Source organism: Lontra canadensis, unplaced genomic scaffold (assembly GCF_010015895.1).
Source record: "Lontra canadensis isolate GAN:19392208 unplaced genomic scaffold, GSC_riverotter_1.0 scaffold120, whole genome shotgun sequence".
In the NCBI taxonomy this organism is placed as follows: domain Eukaryota; kingdom Metazoa; phylum Chordata; class Mammalia; order Carnivora; family Mustelidae; genus Lontra; species Lontra canadensis.
In genome coordinates this window covers 4,924,824-4,933,911 of record NW_022631114.1, presented here as the reverse complement: position 1 = coordinate 4,933,911, position 9,088 = coordinate 4,924,824, and positions in this window count along the sequence as shown.

Genomic DNA, 9,088 nt, shown 5'->3' with positions numbered 1-9,088 from the left:
AAATATTAAAAAGAAATATATATATATATATATATATATATATATATATATATGATAAACCAGTTTTAAAACATTAAAAAAGAAAAGGGTAAAAGTTAAAAAAAAATTTAGCAGAAGAAAAAAAAATAAAATTAAAACAAAATTAACCACAAGACTAACAAATCATGAGGCGAAAGCCGAGTTCCGTGCTTTGCTTTCTCCTCCCCTGGAATTCCACTGCTCTCCTTGGTAGGTGAACTTGGTCCTGGCTGGGTTTCTTGTTGATCTTCTGGGGGAGGGGCCTGTTGTAGTGATTCTCAAGTGCCTTTGCCCCAGGCGGAGTTGCACCTCCCTTACCCGGGGCCGGGCTGAGTAATCCGCTCGGGTTCGCTTTCGGGAGCTTTTGTTCCCTGAGCGCTTTCCGTAGAGTCCGGAGGACGGGAGTGAAGATGGCGGCCTCCCAGTCTCCGGCCCGGAGGAGCCGAGAGCCCGGGGCCCCACTCCTCAGTGCGCCCTCAGAGAACAGCGCCCAATCACTCCCATCTCCATGGGCTCCGGCCGCGCTCCGAGCTCACCGAGCCGGAGACCGGTTCAAGGTAACCCCGAGCTGAGAGCTCACTCCTCGGCTCCGTCTCTGTAGCCGGCTTCCCCGTTCTAATACCTGCGAGCTCTGCGACACTCAGACACCCCGATCCTTCTGTGACCCTGCGGGACCTGGGGTCACACTGGCCCCGCGTGGGCTTCACCCCAGTTAAGCCTCTGGAGCGATGTCCCTCAGCAGAACAGACTTTTAAAAGTCCTGATTTTGTGCTCCGTTGCTCCGCCGCTTGCCGGGAGCCGGCCCCTCCCCCCGCGGTCTATCTTCCCGCCGCTTTGGATTCACTTCTCTGCCAGTCCTGCCTTTCAGAAAGTGGTCGGTTTTCTGTTTCTAGAATTGCTGTTCTTTTTGTCTTTGATCTCCCATTGGATTTGTAGGTGTGTGCAATGGTTTGATAAGCTATCTAGCTGATCTTCTGCCACCTGATGTAGTCTCAGCTGCTACTTCTCCACCATCTTGACTCCTCCCAACACCTATGACTTTTTAATATTTTTTAATGTGCCAGTTGTAAAGTGACTCTCTTTCCTAATCATTCCTCCTGTTCATATACATATAATCAGAGTATATTCCAGTTGTGGCTTAGTTACTTGCTAATTGTATTAAATTCTTGGAGGAGTTGTTTCAGACTTTTAGAGGGATTTCTCTGAGAACACCCGGAAGATTCAGGAAGACCCGTGGCTAAGTGTAGGCCATCACCCTCCTAGGTTAGAAAATACTGCGTTCAGTGAGAAGACAATGGTGTGATCCTGTGTGTGTCTCTGTCTGCTCTACCTCTGCCCCATTTTGCATGCTGTAGCATTGCAAACATCCAAGACATCTGTCACTGCACCCACACTAGTTCAGTATGCATCTCCGAAAAGAATGTTTTTTAATTTTGTATAATCACCGTGCCATTAAGAACTTCTTAAAAGATACTGATACAAAGCCAAAAATGGTTATGTTTTTTCTTATCTTGCAATTATATAAAGTGTTCTGGCATTTACAGAAAAAGCAAAATGCACATCTTTCATACAGTGTTTTCAGAGCATGTGGCTAACTCACAGCAGTGCAGTCCCTGGCCCCGGGAACCCATGTGCCTGCAGCAGGAGCACCGGGGTAGCCAGCACAGCAACAGTAAAGTGCTGGTGTCTCTATGTTGGGCAGGGGGCCCTCAAGTTATTTTACATCAAATTTTTTCTTTGTAATATGAGTAATTCAGAGTAAATCTCCCCCATTATTCCCTTTTCCAGAACAGTCATTGTATTAGTTTCCATGGCCATAAATATACATCACATACCCACAGTACATATTATGCCCGTTTCCAGGGGAGACTGGTGCTTTTATAGGACACGCACTTTTCTCTGAATGCCCCCTGCTTTCCCATTGTGCCTTTGCATGGACCGTGTGTTTTCTTCACTTGTAACACACCCCCACTGGCTCTGCAAGTCTGTCGGGCTCAGCTTGTTGTCCTGGAGGGGGTGCTGTGGAACTTCTTTGCTGGGAACCTCCTCTAAGCCCCTTCCCGCCCCAGACAGCAGCACACTCTGCTCTTGTCATTTTCTATCCAAACCTTCCTTTTGATATTGATCACGTTTATCTATATGTTATTCTTACTTGTCTTCTCTCCTGGGTTAAGACCTCCCCAGAATGGGGCTGCCTTTTGTGTGCCGCATGTGGGGCACATAGGAGTGCTTGTGGAAAGGACAGATGATCGTCAATTCTGTCCCCACGGCTTTCTAAAGTACTCAGATGTACAGTCTATCCACAGCAAGATCCCTCTTTTGCAAAATCCCCGAAAGGTGCTCACATGATCCTGCTAAATCCCTTTCTGTCCAGGAGGGAGTTTCGTGACTCCTAGAGCCCCTTTGCAGATGACATCACCGAGACGGTGAAATAGAAGAGCCCAGCCTCTCCCCCCGCAAAGATCAACCTGGACATTAGACACCTTTCCATGAAGTCAGCTCCAGGAGAGCTCAGGAATCCACTTAAGAACTTCAACACAGTGGGACAAAAAACCTGAGAATAACCACAAAAAGGGGGAAGAAAAACAGCTTCATTTTGCCTGTGTTCTCACATCCTGAGGCCGGCACGGCTCGGCACTCTGAGAACTGCCCCTCGGGAGAGTTCTCCCCACCAGGGAAGGGAGAGTGGAGGGAACAACCAGTCTCCCTAGCCTCTTGGGGCACCACACAGAGGACCCACTTCAGTTTTACCCCAGCCATAGTCCTGCAACAATGAGACCTATGGAGACGGCCAAGAGCAAGGAAGAGGGTCAAGGGCTCCTGGTTGCAGCCACTCTGCAGGAACAGCCGTGATCACCAGTGACCTCTGCAGACGACCCCGCAGCTTTCTGCAGATTTCATTCCTTTTTTTTTTTTTTTTTTTTTTTTTTTCCCCTGTGCCAGATGACTGAGTCCCTCCTTGCTCCCTCCCAGTGCCCCTGCCAGAGCCTGCGGCTACGTGAGTGCAAGGTGCCAGCCTGGACTTCCCCTCCGCCGTGCCAGGGCTGACCCCCAGTGTCACGTGCACATTCACCCCAGCCCCTCCAGCTGGGTACTCGCAGGCCACCAGCCTGACTCTAACCGCTGGTCAATTCTGCAGCCAGAGAAGTGCACACCCACAGCCAGGGTCCCCCAGCTGCTTGCTTCTGGGCCTGCGGTTGGCCCAAATCCTTGCTGCTGGCTCTGGCCCCAGCCCCTGCCACTACTACACCGACACCTGTGGCTGGCTTCCGCAGCCAAGTATGTGCACACCACCAGCCTAGCCACCGCTGATGCCTGCTCTGGTCCCTAGCTACTGGACAGGAAATACCACCAAGGATCCCAACAGCCCTTGAAGCCACCACAGATCCTCGCACACCAGTGCTTGCCAAGGGTCACCCAGTTGATGCCGTGGACCTCACTGGCCTGAACTAATGCAGCATCAGACCTGGAGCCACCACACCCTCTGGCACTTGGCACCCTGCATGACAAGTCTTGGTGACACAGCCTGCCCCAGCAGCCCCCGTTCGCAGCGGGCAGGCTTTCCTCACTGAAGCCAGTCTGTGCAGTCAAGGAGGTGACTGCTTCTTCAAATGCACAAACACCTTCGCAAGGTGACAGATTACAAAGAACTGGGGAACACAACACCACCAGAGCAGTGCCAGAAATGTCCAGAAGCTGACCCCCAAAGGAATGGAGACATATGAATTGCCTAATGAAGGATTCAAAATAGTTGTTCTGGAAGTACTCAGAGAATTACAAGAAAACACAAACAGTTTAACAAACTCAGAAAAACACAAGAACAAAATGAGTTCAACAAAGACCGAAAACATAAAAAAGAACCAAACACATTTTGGAGCTGAAGAATACAACTATTAAAACGCAGAATTCAGTAGAGAGCTTCAGCAGCAGACCGGACAGTAGGAAGAATCCATGAGCTTAAGGGCAGATGGTATGAAATTACCCAGAGAAGCAAAGAAAGAATGAAAAAGAATGAAGAAAGCCTACAGGACTTACGGAGCGCCATTAAGAAACAACCCACCTGGGTGGCTCAGTCGGTTAAGGCCTGCCTTCGACTCAGGTCATGATTCCATGGTCTGGGGACTGAGTCCCACATCTGGCTCCCTGCTCCATGGGGAGTCTGCTTCTCCCTCTGCGCCTGCCTGTGCTCTCCCTCATGCTCTCTCTCTCTGACAAATTGATAAATAAAATCTTTTTAAAATTTTTTTTTTAATTTTAAAAGTTAAAAACAACAACAAAAAAAAAGTCTACCCATGGCTTTGGAGTCCCTGAAAGAGAAGGGAGAAAACACTTTTGGCGGGGGCACCTAGTGGCTCAGTCAGTAGCGTGGCTGGTTTGGGTTCAGGTAGTGATCTTGGGGTCCTGGGATCAAGCTCCCTGCTCAGTGGGGAGCCTGCTTCTCCCTCTGCCCCTACCTCATGCTTATGCTCTGTGTGTGTGTCTCTCTCTGAAATAAAATCTTAAAAAAAAATTTTTTTTTAAGTAGAGGCTGAGAACTCCCCAAATCAGGGGAGTCGTTTGGACATCCAAGTTACTGAAGCTGACGAGTCAACCAAAATTTCAGTCCAAAACTATCTTCTCCAGGACACATTATAATAAAAGTGTCTAAAATCCTGTGTCCTCATGCAGCCTATTCCCTTTCCAAAATTTGGGTAACAGAGTTATCCAATTACTTTACATTCTAGGGGTAAGAGCTTTGACATTTAGGCAGCGGGGTTTTTTCTTTGGATGAGTATATCCTGGGAATTCTGTCTGTACTCTTGGTTGACCTCCTGGTACCTCACGGTGCAGCCTGTGGGCAAGCAGGTACTCAGCATGTCCTCTCCATTTTCATGACCAAGCTTTAGGCTTGAGGGCTGTGAGAAGCAGTTGAGGATATGATTATTGATGTCTCTCTTTTAGACCTAGGCATGTTCAGCTTGCTAAATATTGCATGACAGGTCATAAATGCTTGGGGGCAGAATATGTCAAATCTCTCCATTTTGTAATTACATACTGTTACACTTGACAAGTCCTCATGTTGGAGAAGCCAGAGCCCTAATGAGATCTTGAAAACTTGGACCCTGCTGCCTTTTCAAAGGGGGAGAGGAATGGCAAATAGTTTTCCTACTCTAATGTTAAGATTAAATGATTTCACCTGAAACTTGAACTTTGTATCTATTTAAGTTGATTAGACCAGTTTTTACCTGATTTTTCAAACTTTCACCCTGTCTGAGCTATGAGAACTATAGTTCAGCACTTAGAGAAATCCATTTGCTGAGTGCTCCTTGGGTGGCTCCCTGGGTCTCTGATCCAAGTACAGCCCGGGGTACCCATTCCAAGACCCCAGCGGGTGCCTGAAACTAGATCCTACTGACCAATATATATATATATATATATATAATGTTTTTTTCTTATATATATATAGCTATGATAGGTTTAATTTGTAGATTAGGCACAGTGAGAGAACATCCAAATTGTTAGTATCACCAGCTTTGTGCTTTGAGGCCCTCAGACAGTAAAATCGGGGTTCCCTGAACACTAGCGCAATACCACCACAGCCACACTGAGAGCCAAGTGGGCCCCGTGACTCTGGGTGGGGGGGGCAGGGGAGAGCTTGTACAACGTGGATATGCCAGAGAAGGGGAGGATTCACCTCTTGGGTGGGACACAGCAGGTTCACATAAGATTTCATGATGCAGCTGAGAAGAGCATGCAATTTAAAATTGGCAAATCATTTATTTCTGAAATTTTACATTTAATAATTATGGACTAGAGTTGACCACAGGTGACTCAAACCAGAGATAGCTGCCAGCTGGGGGGTGGGGGGGGAACCAATGATTTCTTAAAAAACAAAAACCAGGGGCGCCTGGGTGGCTCAGTGGGTTGAGCCTCTGCATTTGGCTCAGGTCATGATCTCGGGGTCCTGGGATCGAGCCCCGCATCGGGCTCTCTGCTCCACAGGGAGCCTGCCTCTCTGCCTAGTTGTGATTTCTCTCTGTCAAATAAATAAAATGTTTTAGAAAAAACAAACAAAAAAAAGTTTATTAGTGAAATTACTAAAAACTTTTAGTTTAACAAGCTCATGTCTACTACTATCAGTTAAAATTTCTATAATAATAAAACCTTTTTTCCAAGGGCTTTGCATCTTTTACAGATTAAAAGTATTCTCATATTTAACACCTGATTCAACTTTCAGAACAGCCCTTTGCAGTAGTATTGAGCAGATCTTCCCCGTCTCACAACCGAGGGCCCAAAATACGGGGCGTAGGAGCAGACCGCCCCTAGGAAGTGAGCAGAAGGCACTGCTGCCCGCTACAGACCCCACCGCTCGACAGCCAGACAAGGCACTGGGATTTCTAGTGGCTGGAATCCTTTCTTGCCTTAAAATCTACTATGAAAATTTCAAACATCCATTTGTTGGAGTTCTTAAAACTCTATAAACAGTTCTTATTTTAACTAATGAGAGTGGTTTTTACTTTAAAAATAATCTTTGGTGCTAAATTATTGGGGGGGGGATATGTTGATTTTATCACTGTAAAACCAGCTTTTGATTTAAAAAAAAAGAAATTGGGGCCCCTGGGTGGCTCAGTGGGTTAAGCCTCTGCCTTCAGCTCAGGTCATGATCTCAGGGTCCTTGGATCGAGCCCCGAATCGGGCTCTCTGCTCATCAGGGAGCCTGCTTCCTCCTCCTCTCTCTCTCTGCCTGCCTCTCTGCCTGCTTGTGATCTCTCTCTCTCTGTCAAATAAAATCTTTTAAAAAAAATTTTTTTAATTAAAAAAAAAAAAAACACCTTGCAATTTGGGTAACTTGCCTTTTGTGCCTGCCTTTAGTTAGTTGAAAATATTACAAGTTAAAAGTGCATGGCTGAAAAAGCACGCTTACTGGTTTTCAGAATGCTTGCCACCATCTTCTTGTCGGCTTTTTTTTTTTTTAACGAAGATTTTTATTTATTTATTTATTTATTTGACAGAGAGAGATCACAAGTAGGCAGAAAGGCAGGCAGAAAGAGAGGGGGAAGCAAGCTCCCTGCTAAGCAGAGAGCCCGATGCAGGACCCGATCCCAGGACTCTGGGATCATGACCTGAGCCGAAGGCAGAGGCTTAACCCACTGAGCCACCCAGGCGCCCTTGTTGGTGGCTTTTAAAGCTGTCCAGAACTGAAGTTGTGGGTGAGTTAAATAGTAAGGGAAAGGTGAGAATGTGCCCGGGGGAATCTGTACTGATGGCTGTCACCCCCCTCGTGGGGAGATTATCCTCCCCTTCCACCCTGAGGTTTGCAGCCCTCACCGCAACATGGCATGTGATTTGCTGTGACCACATTCCTGTTGACCCAGGCTAGCCCTGGCCTGTGCTGCTTCTCATCTCCATTTCTTTAAGTTAGTCCTTGAGCGAGAATAAAAGAAAAATTGCTTTATTTACTCAGGAATTTTCTTAACTTAATCTCTAACTATCAGATTATTCTACTGTGGCATTCTTTTCTCCTATTTATTTCCAGGAATAATTTTGGCTTTGTGCTAATAAAATGCTAGCCTGTTGCTTCCGACTTTTACCAAATAGAGTTACCTTTCGGGCCCTGTGTAGTGGCCTCAACTTTGGGCCAAGTCAGGTGTTTGTTCATAGGGTTGACGTCATGTTTCCCCCGCAGGTCAGGTCTGTTCTGTTACTGGGTGACACGGCACAGCACGGGACTCCGCTGGGGGCCAAGTAGAAGTCTAGTTCAACGGATGTCGTAGAAAGTAGAGAAGGCAAACAGGAGGGCTGAGTGTCGGGGGTCATCCCCAAGTGAGCACGGGACAAAGGACCTGGAGCTAAGCCAGGGTGCAGAGTCCTGCCCGAGACGGAGGTGACCAACTGAGCGAGGTGAGCCATTCGAGGGGGCTCTGGGCAGGAAGCAAGCATTTGGCTGAAAGCAGCATGGAGATGAAGGAACTCAAAGTTCCGAAATCCTAAAGCAGTAAGAACGCGAAAAGAGAAAACCGAGGTCATCATCACAGCTATTAGCCAACACCAACACCTAGGCCATAAAAACAATGACAAATAAAGGAACGGTAAAGTCAATGCACACATGTAGTTACTCTTACCCAGATCAGACGATGGTTCCTCGTCAACAAAACCAGTGTTTTGCGTTTAAATTGAAGCCATACACACAGCGAGCTTCCTGCCATAGGCAACCCCGTGCACGTGTGAGCAGTTGGCACCAGTGAAGAGGGAGCAATCATGCTTCCACTTGGGTTTTGTCTGTGCTTCAAGACTGTTCTGCACTTGGCTTCCTTCATCCCTCCCCTGCAGGTCTAGCTCTTGGTTAGAGGCAGGATGTGCGGTTGGGCCACAGTCTGCCCCCTACACCACGCGGTGTGGACTCCCTTGGCCAGGACACCTGCACACATGGACATATCAGGAAAAGCTTAGCAGTGGAACTGTCCAGTCAAACATGTCTCCCTTTGTAAGATTCATAAAGCCGAATTGCCCTGCAGTGCCCTGGTGCCAATGATCTCTCCCACTAATAGAGCAAGAGGTCCAAACTGAAATCTACACTTTAAAAAACAACAACAACAACAACAAAACAAACCAGGGCACCTGGGTGGCTCAGTGGGTTAAGCCTCTGCCTTCAGCTCAGGTCATGATCTCAAGATCCTGGGATCGAGCCCCGCATAGGGCTCTCTGCTCAGCAGGGGGCCTGCTTCCCCCCACCAACCTCTCTGCCTGCCTCTCTGCCTACTTGTGGTCTCTCTCTCTTTGTCAAATGAATAAATAAAATCTTTTTTAAAAATTAAAAAAAAAAAAACCCAAAACCATAAGGTTTACACTTTCTCTTTATTAACCTAGAAAAGGTTAGTCTTTTTAGCGAAAATTCAGGATTTATATCTTACTGTTCACAAAGCTTAGCGTATACCTCATAGCAGTAGCCAGAGACTGCTCTTAGCGGAGTAAAACAGTACTTTCTTCATGACTACTATGGTATTTATGAAAAGCTAGAATTGAGTAAAGACAAAAGAATCTTCAGGGGACAGACATACCTTTGAAGAAGGATATTTAGTTTGTGTTTCCT